The sequence below is a fragment of the Equus przewalskii genome, chromosome 31, assembly GCF_037783145.1.
Source record: "Equus przewalskii isolate Varuska chromosome 31, EquPr2, whole genome shotgun sequence".
NCBI lineage: Eukaryota > Metazoa > Chordata > Mammalia > Perissodactyla > Equidae > Equus > Equus przewalskii.
In genome coordinates this window covers 6,436,037-6,452,434 of record NC_091861.1, presented here as the reverse complement: position 1 = coordinate 6,452,434, position 16,398 = coordinate 6,436,037, and the positions used below count along the sequence as shown (strand labels likewise).

The following is a 16,398-nucleotide window of genomic DNA, read 5'->3' as shown; positions in this document are numbered from 1 at the left end:
CGTTAGTGTATTATTTTCTCAGCAAGGAGCTGAGTTTTCTCTGAACCGTCCACACCCTTTTGCTCACCCTGCCTTGTGAGAAGAGCATGATTTATTCAATGACTAGCCACAATGCAAGGTACCAGGTAGCACTGTGGAGCAAATACTTTCTCTACATAAAAATAAATGGGCTAGGCAGTGATAAAACTGCTACTTTGTCCTTATTAGTACTTTTTATATTAAAGATGGAATTAACTACCTCGCAAAAGTATTAACTAATCATTAAGAAGTACTAGAGCAACCATTCCCAATCTTTTTAAACTGTTATTAAGTTGTTTTGGTTCACTCATTCATTCATTCATCGATAGTCATTTACCAAGCCCCCAGTCGGCATCAGGAACAGAGTAAACAGTGTAAGTGGATGACGGTCAACCTACATTGTGCAAATCCCCAAAGATATAAATTGTAAGCAAAGTTATCACAATATTGCTAATGTCTTTTTTGTTGGAAGAGGAAGAATGGTTTGTAGGAGGTGATGAAGCGGAGAAATTTCCCTGAGCAGTTGAATTAGAGTATACCTTCGGGTAAGCTTTGGATTATTCATAGAACAGAGCAGACAGAGGGGATTTTTTCCAAATAGGGAGCAAAGACCAACTTTAGTGCTGTGGAAAGCAAGGCAGGACAGAAGATCAGGCCCCTCCAGGAAGGGACAGAGGTACAGACAACCACATGCAAGCATGGCTAAATGAAACTTTGTGTGGGTAATTTAATATTCAAGTGGTCAGTTCCATGAGGACTGGATTGGGTGGAGCCACTTCTGAGAGGAGGCAGTGACGGTTGTCAGTGGGTGCTAATATTATAGATGAGGTGGTTCTTCCAGGTTAGCATGGCACTGGTTCCTAAAAGAGGTGGTGAGAGGGCTATAGGCAGGAACTCATGAGAGGGTCCAGGTCTCAGCCAACAAGGGATGGACTCTAGTTTCAGCAAGGAATTGAAACAGAAACCCAAAACCAAGATGCAGAGCCTGACATACAAGCTGACCAGATAGAATAGGAGTCAGGTAGAAGTTCTCCGAGGTGTCTGGGTACTAAATGTTACCTTGGGCCCATTAGACTCGAGGTGTAGAAGCAAAGGCTTATTCAAGATCTTGCTCCTTAATGGTCAGAGTGGTCAATGTGCACTGAAAGGCCAGGCTTGCCCTACTCAGGGCCTGTATGGACTGCAGCCTGACAGTCATCACTGCTGGCATCTGGTTAGGACTAACACAGGCATGGACTGATGCCACCTGCCTAAACGATCTCCCTCACTAGCCTACCGTGATGCCTACCACCTTCAAGAGTCTGACCATTACTTTGGGTTGAGGTCAAGTTGGGGAACATCTTTCACAAGCTAGGTACAATCTAAAGCTTAGATTGACCTGACCACCTGTGTGTGGATACTTATTACTTTGGGCACTGGAGCTAAAATTCAAATAATGATTTCTCCTTAATTGGCTGCTGTGGTGATATTCAGAGTGGAACCCCTGAAGGTTAAATAATACACTGTTGTGGAGCTCTGAACCATGGTTTAAAAGCAAATTAGCCTTTTAAAGGAAAGTCATTAGAAGAGATGGCCAAAGTGTAACATCCTCAGCCCAGCGAACAATCAGATAGTGATGATGTGCCATAATGACGCCTTAGATGGAGGCCGCTGACTGTCTCTTTCACACACACCTGCTCTCTCCTTCAGCAGAGAGAGAGAGAGAGAGCACACACACCTGCTCTCTCCTTCAGCAGAGAGAGAGCACTGACTGTAAGCCAGACGGTGCACTGGTTGCTTCCCAGCCTCTGTGAAGTTTGAGAAAACAAACAATTCTCTCTCTAGCTTTCTCTCCCTGTTTCTCCCTTACCCTCGCTTAGATCTCTGCCGATGTATCTTTCTGTAGCAATTCTGTTTATCTCCTTCTTCCTCCTTTTCCTCTGCCTACCTTCTGCTCCGCCTTTATGTGCCCTTTCTCTTTTCTAGCCTTCTCCCATCTCTCTTTCCCTTTTTTCTCTCTTACCTTCCCGCTACCTTCTTGTCACTTAACTTTTCATAATAATAAATGAAAATATATTTCAAATATTTATTAGATACAACCAGTTGCTCAGTGGTGGGAAAAAAGTATCCTTTCAAGGAAGCTCCTGTTAAGTGCATTACTTGAGACAAGTAACATGAAGTTAGCACTTATTAACACATTCCTAGAGATTTAGATGAACAACCTTACCTAGAAGAGACACGGCCGAAGGAAGAGAATGCCAGGTATGTAATTTTTTCTGGCCATTGGTGACAGGTAGAGGGATGAGGCCAAGGGCTATGCACGGGACACTCCATGAGGGCAGTGAGGAAGGATAAGGCAGAGCCAGCATTTAGTGCAGAGTCTGTCCTGAACACTTTTCTCACATCATTTCTTTGATCCTCACAACACCCCTATGAATTAAGCAGCATTATTATCTCCAGATGAGGAAACAGGTGTAGAAAGTCAGTGGCAGAGCTGGAACTGGGACCCAGGCTGTCAGATACCAAAGTCCATGGTGACAGAACAAAGGGAAACTTCACCAGCTTATTAGTTCTGTCTGTTAGAACAAAGCCAAGTCATAAAAGGGAACCAGAGTAAGATATTCTGAGGGCTCACGGTCCCACTAGACTACTCCCGTTCGGCTTCGCACTTGCAGTCCCTAACAGTGTGCTGGCACAGACTGGGAGCTGAATAAGTGATTATGGAACGCATGAACAGGATTCAAAGCAGCAAGCACTGAAATTTCTGAACTGGAAAAATCATTATCTTACCCAATTCAGGAGTCATGCAGCCTCTGAGTAAACATTCCCAGGGACAACCCTCCTACAAAATAAGAGTCACAATTTGGCCACAGTTTTGACACAACAGTTCAAGGCCTTAAGCTCTCATGTGTGCAGAGGCTTTAAAGTATTTTTCTAACACTCCCACTTTTGTAAAACTCCATCTGTCATTAATTCTTTAAAAATCACCAGCATGTAACATGAGTATACCTAACACTGCTGAACTGCACACTTAAAAATGGTTAAGATGGTAAATTTTATTTTGTGTGTTTTCACAATTAAACAAATTTTTACATCATCAGGATATAAATATTTATGTATATGAAATACACATAATCATGAGATATATAGCATGAAATTTGGTGGCGTGGACAAGAAAGGTATTCATTTTGTTTCAGAAAAAAATTAAAATCTAATGGATGACTAAGCAAGTCTGTTTGTCTGGAAACTTGATTCTTGGCTGTTAACTGTGCCGCATCCCCTGTTAGTACCATTCTTACATCTATTCTTTTGGAAGTTTTGGTAACTCATATTTTCTCTTCAGGCTTCTGTGCACATTAAACATAAGTTAAAATTTTCTACAGTAGTTATCTTACAATTCATTCAGTTTGATCATTTGTGTTTTAGCCTATTTATTTCACTGATATTTTTATTTGGGGATATTCATGCCTTAGGTGATCTATTTACTAAGATATTCTCCTCATGTGCTAGTACTTTGTATATTTAACCTATTTTGAGTTCTCACCTCTTTAGAAGGAAACTGATTAGCTTATACCAAGTCTGAAATGGAGAAGGAGTATTGTGCCTATTTTACTGATCATGAAACTAAATCTCAAAAGTGTAGTATGCCTGAGGTCTAGCAGCCGCAGCGGGAAGATGTTAAAGACGTGCCCATGACTTGGAAGACACTGCTGTGTTTCAGAGTCTATCGCAGCTGCCACACCCTCATCACGTGACCCGCTGGCTTTCCTGAGCCCCCCGCTCAACAAATTCTTTATTAGCTTGGGATTTTTTAATGCTAATGTAGGAAATTTTATTTATGGGAAGAAGAGAATAACATGTTTTGAAATGTGTTTGTCTGCATTTAGGATGACAGAGGAATAAAACTATCATAATGCAGAATTCCTCGAAATGTGGAGTTGAAAATTCTCCTCAGGATCATTTCACAGACCCGGTGCAGGAACCACAAGCCTCTGCCTAGAGACCCCAGGGATACGGATCTTACTGCTTTTCCAGGTTGTCTTTATTGCCAGGTAAGTCTACTTTTATGAATAATAAGTAATATATTGCACCAGTTAGCAATTGCTGTTGTTGCATAACAGATCACTTAAAAAGATAGTGGCTTAACGCAACCATTTGTATGGCTCATGACACTAGAGACAGCGGTTTAGGCTCCACTTAGCAGCTCTTCCACTAGGTTCCTTCCTGCCTCTGCGGCCAGCTACAGATCAGCTTTGTCAGTCTTGGGTGGGCTCTCACACACATCTAGAGTCTCAGCTGGCTCAGCTCTGGTCCACATGGTCTCACATTCTCCAGCGGGCCAGACTGGACTTGTTCACATGGCAAAGACAGGAGTCCCAATAGAGCAAGAAGAAACACACAAGGCCTCTGAAAGCCTGGGGTTGGAATTGGCACACCATCACTTTTGCCATGTTGTATTGGCCAAAGCAAAATCCCAAGTCCAGCCTAGATTCAGAGAGTGGGAAAATGTTCTTTGCCTCTGATTGGAAGCAGAGGCATTATGAAGGGCATGAATATAGAGAAGTATGAACGTTTGTGACCACTTTTGTGGCCACCTACCACATCCACTCAGCCCTCTGTCTGCAGGTTCCATATTGCAGATTCAACCAACTGTGGATTGAAAGGCCTAGGATGCTTGCATCTGTGCTCAACATATACAGACTTCTTTTTCTTATCGTTATTCCCTAAAGAATATGGTAACAAATATTTACATAGCATTTCAATTGTATTAGGTATTATAAGTAATCTAGAGGGGCCAGCCCAGTGGCGCAGTGGTTAAGCTTGCCTGTTCCGCCTCCACGGCCCGGGGTTCACCAGTTCAGATCCCGGGTGCAGACATGGCACCGCTTGGCACGCCATGCTGTGGCAGGTGTCCCACGTATAAAGTGGAGGAAGATGGGCACGGATGTTAGCTCAGGACCAGTCTTCCTCAGCAAAAAGAGGAGGATTGGCAGCAGATGTTAGCCCAGGGCTAATCTTCCTCAAAAAAAATGTTTTTAAATAAATAAATAAAAAATAAAATTAAAAATAATAATAATAAGTAATCTAGAGATGATTTAAAGTCTAAGGGGCATATGCTTAGGTTATATGCAAATACTATAACATTTTATATAAGGGACTTGAGCATCCACAGATTTGGGGGCAAGGGGACACGTCCTGGAACCAGTCCCCCATGGATATGAGGGAATGACCACATATCATAAGAATTGCATTTAGGAAGTGTTGGGTATGATATTAAGGATATAAGAGATGATATCCAAAATGTCAAAAGGACAGCCAGTAGGGCATGGACACTAAACGTCCAGAATGGATGACACCTGTAAACAATAGATAAGGCCATATTAGTGTGTACCAACTGACCTGAAAGATGTGATATTCAGGATGATATTTGTCTAAAAAGCCAGGAATACTCAAATTCTATGCTTGTGCATCAGATTCCCAGGATATATATGCTCAAAAGATATAGCAAAGTACCTTATCATTGGCTGGAGCTTCGGTCCCAACTTCTAGCAAAGAACTCAGGTTAAATCTGAGTAGCCTCAAACATAGTAGGCCCAAAGCCCTTCTCTGTGTTTTCCTACTGGAAGCATGAACTTGAGTCTCAGATCTGTTCACGCCTCTGCATGGACAAGTCATATCCACCGGCTGTGAAGCAAAAGGTCCAACGGGAGAGACAGTAAAAGAGACGGTTTGCCTAAAAGCCCAAACGTGTCTACCTCAGGCCTTCTCAGACCAGGGCAGAGGCACAGGACTTCTCAGAGGAGTCACCAAATGGGGAGGGGAAAAAAGATGAAGTGGTGAGTGTGTATCACTCCGGCTGCATCACCCTTTGGCGAGGGCTGCGAGAGCCCTGGGTGAGTCTCCACCTGGGAGGAGATTCTCACTTCTCTGACTTTCCAGAGCGAGGAGTCCAGAAGGGAATCCATCCTTGTATACCAAACATTTCAGCTCAGCACACTGATTCCATCCACTGATAGAGAGTGACCAGTAAGTTATCCTTAAGCCTGTGTGTCTAAACCAAAGCCTGGCCTTTCAGGAATCGCTGTGAATTTACCTTAACAATTAAGTTAGCATAAAGTGTCTCTGTCCACTGTACTCATGTGTATCACTTGGGATTTTGTGGTTGCAAGCAACAGAAACCAATGCTAACTTAAGAACTTTGCTGGAAGCTTATGAGACAGCTCACAAAATCAAAGGAAAGGCAGAACGACCAGGACAGCTATAGAATCTGGGCAGCAAGAACTAATGGTCGCTTCTTCCAGGCCAATGACAGGATAAATCAGCCCCAACATTTTTGATCCTTGTATCACATGATGCAAAAACAAAATATCAGGAAAACAACGTCTAGATGACCTAGTCTGATTGTGTGCTCATCTACTGGACAGAGAAAGACATGGCATCTAACAAAGGACTGATTTGGGGAGGGGAGACTGGCTTCTCATTTTCCAAAAGAATAGGAAAGGTTGTGGGGCCATCCAAAACAGTCCACTGTCACATCACAGCCACAGCATCATTAAAGTACCGAGTGAAGGCATGCATCAAGGGTAAGGTGGCCTGGGGACTGCAGTGTGTAACAGGCCAACAGGCAACCTCAGAAAAATGGGTTAAGTTGGAGCAGTCTATAGGGATAGTTGAGAAATCCAGTAAATATGCATAACATAGTTGTTCTAAAGATGTACCTGGGACTTGTTTTGAGCAGGTATCGTAAGACATACAGACATGAAAATGACTGCCATGAAGGAAGAAGTTTTTTTATTATACTCACAATCCACTAGAAATAGGAGGCCTGCCATGTCACATCACGCCATGCAGGGCCACGCAGGCAAGCACCAAAGCAAGACGAGCAGGCAGAGAGAGAGGGGAACAGCGGACAGGCGCTTATACTGCAGTTTACACAGAAAGGAATAAGAAAGCAAGGTCAGCAAGCAGTACAAACTTGTGATTGGATAGTTTGAATAATTTTGGCAGGCAGTGGGCTGTAGGGATCGTGCCCAATTGTCCAGTACCTGGCCCTGTGATGATTAAGGCAGGAGATAGTGTCTCAGAGTGAAGAAGTGTGATCAAAGGAAAAGGGGGAAAGGGGGACGGTCTGCATAGCCAGTATGCTAGCTGGCAAGTTGTTTGTTATCTCTAGGAATTAGTTAACCCTAGAAGTGGCAGTTCCCCAGGTCTGCAAGGCCCCAAATGCCAGAGCATCAAGAACATAGAAAGTCAGGGCCAGCCCTGTGGCCTAGTGGTTAAATTCAGTACACTCTGCTTCGGCAGCCCAGGTTTGCAGTTCAGATCCCAGGCACAGGCCTGTACCACTCCTCAGCCATGCTGAGGCGGTGACCCATGTACAAAATAGAGGAAGATTGGCACAGATGTTAGCTCAGAAAAAAAGAGGAAGATTGGTGACAGATGTTAGCTTAGGGCGAATCTTCCTCAGCAAAAGAAAAAGAATACAGAAAGTCAGAAAACATAGCCTATGCAGCTATATTCTTTGGGCAGACGTGAGGACATACGAAGATACTCAATAAATGATAGAAAGTGTAGCATGAAGCCTACAGAGACCCATTCTAGTCTCATTTTACTGACCATCCAACATGCTACAGACACAGTCTGCTGAGTCTCCTTACACCCTTCGGGCTCCTGTTCCTTTCCTCTAGCCTTGTTTACCATTCCCTAACTCCAGGGTTTATCAAAACAGTTAAGAAAGCTACAAATATTGAATGACTCTGTTTTTAAACATGACTCTACGGTATATCCAACCATATTTTAACAACTTCTTTTAAGATATAAAAACTCTTGGTTATATTATAGATTTATGGATGTATGATCTTCCCAGTTGATGCCAACATATAATAAATTCCCAGTAATTTAAAATGTTTAGTATGTGAAACTAATTTTTTGTGTACTTTGATCTTCCTCTGTCTTCGCATTTGTTTCAATTCCTCTACTAGAATCATATTCTTATTTATTTTCTCTCTGTGCATTCTTGGGATATTTCTGCTCAGTAGAAATGCAATATCGAGCTCCACTGTTTTGTTAAATATATCAAACAGCAGACTCTCTGGACGATAAGCCAAAAGTTGCCAAAGGATGTATTTCTTTTCTCTGCTGCGAATTATGCCAGCAGGCTCAACAGAGTGGTAAAGACTGTGTGTTATATATTATTGACTGAATATGTGAGAACCAATCCTTGCAAGGACCTGATTGTCCTGCAGCCTTATGCCATCAAGAGAAATTTAAGCATTTTCTATTTTCTCCACAGATGAAGTGTATGTTTTCTTTGGCTTTCTATTGAGTTGGGCTAATCCTTCTCAAATCAGGAAATCCAGGCTTAATATACATAGGCTCTCCTTTGAATAAAATCTTCAATATCTTGCATTTACTGACACACAGTCCATTTGTCATTTTAATTGTGCTCACACCATAGCAAATTTCATTTGTGATTCGGAGTTTTTTTGATTTTCAACAGTAGTTGAAAGTGAATTGGCATAGTACTTTAAATGGTTTCTTTTGTAAACAGTGATGATATATGTTCCCATACAATTATTATCTTTAAAGTTATTCAGTTTTCATGTTGACAGAAAAGGAAACTCAGTTAACATTGACTTTCTACACTTTAAATCAATTCTCCAGTATCTTCATATGACTATAAGTCTCCACTCTAAATTTCAAGTTTTTACATCTTATTTTTACACTTACTCATTGCGTAAACCTGGAAAAATTGCTTTCTTCTTTTCTTTCCATTTCCCCATATATAAAAGAGTTAATGATGTAGCTAGCACAGAGCATATTGTGAAATTCACTGAGAAATCACAGTGAGGTGCTGTTTTGGGGGAAGGAAGAACCTCCATGAATAACGAACGGGCTGCACGAGTCTTCCTCCAGCACGTCTCCAACAAGCCCACAATGCCGATGCACAGATTTCTGCCTACTTCTAGAGTTTACAGTTTTCTCCTTTAATAGAGTAACCATTCCCTGTGAAGTTTAGTCAGATACTGCTCATTTTCTCAGTGTTTCTGTTTCCTAAATAAAGGCGTGGAATGGATTCAAGTCCTGAATTCTAGGAACTTCAATAACCTGAGATGTGTTTAAAGAAAATTGTTAATGAATCATGATGCTACCCCACCACCATAAGACTCTGGAATGTTGTCTTTGAAAGCAACATAGACAACATTCAGTCCAACCTCTGCACTTTACAGAGGGCAAAACTGAGCTTTGGGGAGCTTGAGGAATCGAGATTTGCCCAAAGTAGTAAGACTCGTAAGTGACAGATCCATATATATTATTTATATGTAAATTTCAGAAGATGAAATACTGATATTTCTTCATTTTCATTAGTTCCTTTTTAAAAATATCTTAAGACTAATATGGTCTGGTTAAATTTTTTTTTTTTTGAGGAAGATTAGTCCTGAGCTAAATCTGTGCCAATCTTCTTCCTTTATTTTATATGTGGGACGCCTGCCACAACATGGCTTGATAAGCAGTGTGTAGGTCTGCACCCGGGATCCAGGCTGGCGAACCATGGGCCACCCAACCCCCGGTCACCCAAGGGAGAGCGCAAACTTAACCATGGTGCCATGGGGCCGGGCCCTAGCCTGGTTAAATTTTTGAAGTCTCAAAACACATCTAAAATAACCTGTTGGTGTCTTTCCTTTATCAAAGAATTACTACTGAGGTTTGTGCCTTTAAGAATGGTTTCTAAGAAACGATTTCTTAGGTGATATTCAACATATTTAACAATAGTGCATCATAGATATTGCCCAACAATTGTTGTGTCTGTCCTGGTTCTACCAGCTGCAATAAGCCTGAGAAGATTATTCAAAAGTGGACAATGCCCAGGGGCCCTCCCTGTGCCAGAGTGGTTAAGTTCTCGCATTCTGCTTCGGTGGCCCAGGGTTTTTGCCAGTTTGGATCCTGGGTGTGAACATGGCACCACTCATCAGGCCACACTGAGGCAGCATCCCACATAGCATAGCCAGAGGCACTCCCGGATAGAATATACAACTACATACTGGGGGGCTTTGGGGAGAATAAGAAGAAAAAAAAATAGACAATGCCCCATGCTAGAAAAACATAATCCTGAGAGGCGGTTACAACACAATGAAAATGTAACAATACCCAGCAAAGCTATAATATTTTCATTATCATGTTTGTTCAACACAATTTGTTCTTTCTCAAAAATTTAAAGAGGAAACAAAGGGTTTTTTCCCCTACATGATATTTAGTGGCCTAACCATTAGTTTTAGCCATTGGTAATGGTAACAGAAAGGAGCTTCTGGAGCTGGTAGAATTGATTGCCTCTTCAAGTTAGAATTTTTAATATATTATGAAATAAACTCTGGCCGTAGTTATTCATGTATATAGTTTGTAGAGTTGTTACACTGGGTTTGGGAGTGAGGACATAATAAATATGCTTTATTAGCAGTCTCAAGTAGGGGCTAGATTTGTGTTTGCTGATTGACTACAGAACTTCATAAACAGTGCAATGTGTTTTTCCCAAAGTCAATATGGAAACGCACTGTAGTGCTTGCTGTACTGAACAAGTCTGAACCTGAGGCAAGAACACATTCAGTTTTCCTGTGTCTCTCTGTTATTTGGAAGAACCAGATGTAGCATTCGTTTGTGCTCTTGCTCTCACCTAGAAGAAATTTAAAAGAATCATAAAATATTAGTTGTTAGAAGGGGATATAGGAGTCTAATATAACTTTCCACACAATGGAAAATCCCTTTTGCAGCATCCCTGAGAATCTTCACCCAGCTGCTTCTTGAGGATTTTCTGTGACGGGGAGTGCCTTGTTTCGTGAGGCGGGCTGTTCCTTACTCAAGAGCGTTGGTTGTATAAAGGTCTGTGTTAACCCTGCATCAGTGTTTCTGAAAGTGTGCTCTCTGGACCAGCAGCAGCAGCAGCACCCCCTGGGACTTGTCAGAAAGACAAATTCTCAGGCCTCCACTCCAGATTTACTGAATCAGAAATTCTAAGAATGGAGCGCAGCAGCGTTTTACACGCCCTCCGTGTGATTTTGATGCATGCTAAAGTTTGAGAACCATTGCCCTGTATTCAACCCCACACAGCAGACTTAACAAGGACACTGTGCTAGGACTCTTTGGGGTGCATATATCAGAAATCTAGCTATAAATTTAGTATAATAGGGGATATTCTAGTTCACAAGCCTCAGGCTAATGGAGTACCTCCTAGGATCAAAGGGATTGATCTGCACCTATAGGACCTGGGCTGCTGGGACCGGAAAGAAGATAAGGAAGGTCTTACTCTCCTTCATGCTCGCTCACTAGTGCCCACACTGGCTCCATCCCCAACCTGGCCCATGTGTTGCTCATTTCTCTTTGTTCTGCTTGATTTTATCCCCTTCTAATGCACATAGGTTTCTGCCCCTGGTGGAGGAGATGGCCGCCTCACCTACGCTCCCACCTGCACACATACCTTCATAGCCCTTTAGCACCTGGCCTCAGCGGCAAGGCTGTTCTTCCTCAGGCTCCAAATCAAGAAATCCCAGGGAAGCACTCCTAGGGCGGGAAATAACCAAAGAAAGGCGTTGGGAAATCTTGCTAGGCAGACAAATAACAATAGTCACTATAGTCTATTACATAAACTATAGTCAATTTTACTTTGAGAAAAGGAAGTTTAGAAAGACCAGTCACCTTCCCCAAATCACTCAAGTCAGTGAAAATTGAAACAAAAAATTTTTTTTAAGTAATAATATTTAAGATTATACAATAGTCATTCATTTACTGAAGACCTTCCTAGAAAAATTTAGTTTGGGTTTTAAGTCAACATACTTGTACCGAACTTGCTCCCCCCATGAAAGAAAAATAGTTTTATAAAAATAGCTTCATGAGCCTGCAGTAAAACAATGGTGAAAGAAATCTAATTTTTCCTACTGCAGACAGACGGTTGAGATTTTTTTGCATTTATGTCATTCAAAAATGATTGTTAGAAACTTCCAACTTGGCAGGAATGTACTCCCAATGGAGGAAGGGAAAAAAATCAAGCCAACCTAAAGTCATGAAGATTTAAATAATGTATTTAAGAACAAGCACAAAATAGAACATTTTATGAGTTTTTGCAAGAACTTTGACTTAAAGCTTCCTGATTTGAAAAATTGTAATTTAGGGATTCAACTTTAGAAAGACAATTTCTTTTTCTTTTGATACACCGTTTACCTAAACCCAGAAAAAAATGTAGTATGAAACATATGCATTCAAACATACATGATCAAAGAATAAGGAATTCCAAAGATTTTCACAGCAGTATTCATTTGATCCTAAGTTTGGGATCAGTTTGATCATTTGAGCCATAAGTTGGTCTTCCCATTTTCCCTTTGAATGGTATACGAAATCATAAAGCAGTATGGCTTACATTTTTAGGGCATATAATAAACCATATTAAATGTGCTCTATGGCTGAATCAACATAAGAATTTTAACTCTGGAATTTCCTGGTTGTTGAATGTATAAATTCATAAGACTGTGTGTTACGCCATTTGTGGACAGTTTCATAAAAACAAGCACCACTCTAGGTTTTGTCTTTTCAACTTTATGTTTCCTTCCACAGATTGGGCCATTGTGGTTCTCCAAGACAGTCTGGAGCAAAGGTTTATGTCAGCCAAAGTGGAGTCAGGCTAATGTGGCACTAAGTAGATTCTGAGATTGAAGCTCATTAATATTTGAAGAAGATTCTATATGAAGTAATTGGTTTTTAATTCTTAAAATCATTATTGCCTTTTCCCACAAATTTCTGTCAAACAGCAAGCAGGACAGAAGGTTGTTGCAAAAACAAAGAAACATTAGTAGTTCTTACGTAAAGGTCAAATCTTGTTACAATATGAGCTCTCTATTTCTCCATGACCTTTTGCAATAAATGGTAAATCTGAAACTGTGTGAAACACAGGGATTAGACTCGGTTTGTCCTTACTCACAATTCCAGTTTAGTGGATGACTGGTAAAAATAAAATCAGAAGAGCCTCATTCTGTTCTCCATTTGGACACTAAATAAGCCCACCACTAGCAACCATAAGTAGATTACCTGGGAAACGGTAAATTCCAAAAATTGGTATGGATATCCCTAAAGCCATCTGGTTCTACTCTCACTGTCACTTTCAGCTGGAACTCAAAACTGCCAACATCCTGGAACCAGCTCTTGTCTTAACAGGAACATAGATGAACCTCTGGCTGGAGACAGAATCTTGCTTTGGGGTGGGTTTTCCTTAGGCTCCCTTGTCTGCTGGTTCTGTGTATTAACTTTCTTCTCTATTCTGAATTCCTGAGCAGTGAGGATAAACATTTATGATGATCATTTTGATGATAAGTGTGATGATAATGACGATGAAGATGATTTTACAACCATTTAAGGAGCATTTACTATGAGCCAGCCCCTATACTACATACAGCCTATTCTGCTCCAGCATCTATGTAATGAAAATTAGTCCATACATGAATGGTAAACAGGGGGGTATCAATATAATCAAGATTGCATTGATCCATATGTGATTTTCCCCAGCATGTCACTATTTTGCAGCTCAACGCACACAAGTTAATATTTTACAGTTCAATGCACACTGTTTAATAAGCTTAAACATAAACCACACAGGAAGTCATGAAGTAATCCAGTACAGAACACCGTGCCCATTCACCCCGCTTTCTTCCTCTTGGCTCTGCCTTGGAGGAGCTCACTGGGAAGTTTTCCTGGATCTTGGTGCATTTTGCCCTCATCTTTGTAAATTGGCAGCATCTACCCTTACTCGTACCATCTTCCATCAAGCAACCATCACCTTTTCTTAAAGGCAAGTCTCATATTTACTCAGTATTTCTTTTTTTAGGAGAAGTTTAACTGCAATAGTATTTTATTATGACAGGTATTGTTATTCTCAGTGCTTTGGTTACAAATTTGCATAGGTTTTGAGCAACCTTCCCCAACCCTGTTTTTTCCCATAAACCCTCTGCCTTCTAGTGTGCAAGTTTGCAAAATGAGTGGTTTCTGGTTTCTGTGCATATTGCAGAAACACCTGTTCTTTACCCACATAGTCTTATTCAGTTTTTGCCACTATTTTATAGCATAGGTATTATTCCCATCAGCTGATGAAAAGAAACCAAGGCTCAAAAAATTTCAGTCACTTGCCCAACATCTCATTGTTAATGAGAAGGCAAGATGACTTTGAGTCATTATACACACCCCATTTATTACCTGGCCTCATAAACTTCTATTCAGCTACTCTTTCCAGCCTTAGAGAGGACCATGGAGGCAGGGCAGTGAGACACAGACCCCCTGCAGCAGAGTCACAGCGAGGTGGAGCGGTGATCTGCCCTGCCATTCCCTGAGACTGACAGCTCTTCCTTTCCATTTCTTGTGGAAGATATCCCAGAACATTTTTTTTAATTGTTCCAGAAAAAGGCTCCATAAAAATAAATTAAATATGTAGGTCAGCTGTAGCAAGCTACTGATAACGTCACATGAGGGAGGTTGTGGAGTTCTGCAGAGGCAAAAAAAAAGCCAGGCTGAGCCTGACCTGGCCCTGGCTTCACGGTACAGTGATATAACACATTCCAGAAGAAGAAAATATGATGTTGAGGATTCAAATAAATATAATCCCAGAAGAGATTTTCTACCATCCATTGAGTTCCTTTTAGAAATTGAATGTGATTTGAGGCAAGTACTATTGTTCTTCCCACAGACGAAAACAATGCATTTTTAAAAGAAATTGTCTTACGCAGCATGATACTGGTTTTTTGTTGTTTTTTGTTTTTTTTTATTTACTGAGGAAGATTCACCCTGAGCTACCATCTGTTGCCAATCTTCCTCTTTTTTTGCCCGAGAAAGATTAGCCCTGAGCTAACATTTGTGCCAGTCTTCCTTTATTTTGTGTGTGGATCGCCACCACAACACAGCTGATGAGTGGTGTAGGTCCGAGCCCTGGATCTGGACCTTCGAACCCGCGCTGCCGAAGCGGAGTGTGCACAACTTTAACCCCTCAGCCACGGCACCAGCTCCAATCCTGTTTTTATTAAAATAGAATACACACACACCAAACCTTTGAACAGTCAACGTCCAAATTTTAATGGTCTTAATCTCTGAGTAGTAGAATTATGAGTGTTATTTTTTCTAATTTGTATTTTACAAAACGTCTAAAGTGAACAAGCATAATTTTTCTAAAACGAAGTGATAAAAGTCACTTTTGAAAACAAATTTAGGAGAATTTGTGGTTATCTTTCCTGGAAGAAATTGATCTTGTATTTGGGAAAGGCAGTAATAATTGTTTTGAGGTAGATCAGTGTTTTGGTATCACTCAGCTTTGCTGTCCTTCCTATGAATGTCACAGCTCATTGATCTTTTTCCCTGTTCTTTCATTTCAGCTTTTCACAACTCTGCTTCTCCCTCTTCCCGTGCCTTTATCTCATGCACACTTACCTGCTCTTGGTCCATTCTGCCTTTCTTTGTGCCTCTGCTTCTCCCTGCTTTTCCTCGGGCATCACTGCTCCCCGGGATTCTCGCCACCCCAAAGCTGACTCTAGCATTCTCTTTACTCCTTGTGGTGCCAGCATTCACACCTGCTCGCATACTTGTATTGTTTTATGCGTAGTTTTTTTTTTTGCTTGTTTCTCCCAACAATTGCAGTGGCTATTTATCTACTTCTAAGGAACCCATGTCATTTGGGTTTCCTGGAAGTGCCAACAACTAGAAAATTATGCACAAAACAACAGTAAATCTCTATTTCTAAGGTTCTTTCGCTGCCTCTCACTCATTCGCTCCTTAGTTGCAGCAGCAACATGGTCAAACCTAAAAACCAGGGGGCACCTCAGCAAACACACAAAAGGTTCTTGTAGACTACTCTCTCAGACCTTTTTCCTTTTCCTTTTATTGTCTATTTTGGGTGAATTACAATAATAACAGGACCTAATCTCACTAGTAGCTTGATAATCTCTGTGGAAGAATCCTGTAAATCATCAGAGCTTTTCTACAGCTGTGTCTACTTCCATCCATGAATCTTTGTGGTGTTTATCTCCCACCCTTTGACACACATGTTCTCCTGGGCATCCAAAGTTTGCATCAATTCCTGCTCATCGAATCAAAATGAGCATAATGTCATTAATTCACTAATCAGCATGATATTCTGTTTCCACAGTTGATCAAAATGATCAAGGTCCCTGTGGGCTATGTGGTCACAGACAGAAGAGTTAACACAAGACAAGACAGTGTCTATACCCTGTTGTCTTGTAGAAGCAAGCTGGTTTTTTTATTTCCTTTATTGATGGCAATTAGAAAGATCACATTCAGTGAATCAGTAGGTGCACTCCACGTGCCAGAGACTGTCTTAATATATTCCAGTAAAGATGCAACATCTGGTACAACAGCTGCAAC

At 41.1% G+C, this 16,398-nt stretch overlaps 2 long non-coding RNA genes across 2 annotated transcripts in view; one reads left to right on the top strand and one right to left on the bottom strand.

Annotated features, from left to right (window-relative positions):
• Nucleotides 1–16,398, top strand: part of LOC139080691 (uncharacterized) — a 68,540-nt gene that overhangs the window by 6,178 nt on the left and 45,964 nt on the right. The window contains exon 2 of the long non-coding RNA XR_011535399.1: nt 3,885–4,049. This is a non-coding gene — a long non-coding RNA (uncharacterized lncRNA). The remainder of the gene's footprint in view (nt 1–3,884; nt 4,050–16,398) is intronic.
• LOC103542472 (uncharacterized) lies at nt 6,773–11,552 on the bottom strand. The gene is made up of 2 exons (XR_542710.2): nt 11,468–11,552; nt 6,773–10,666 (listed from the first exon to the last, which is right to left on the bottom strand). It is a non-coding gene; the product is annotated as an uncharacterized lncRNA (long non-coding RNA).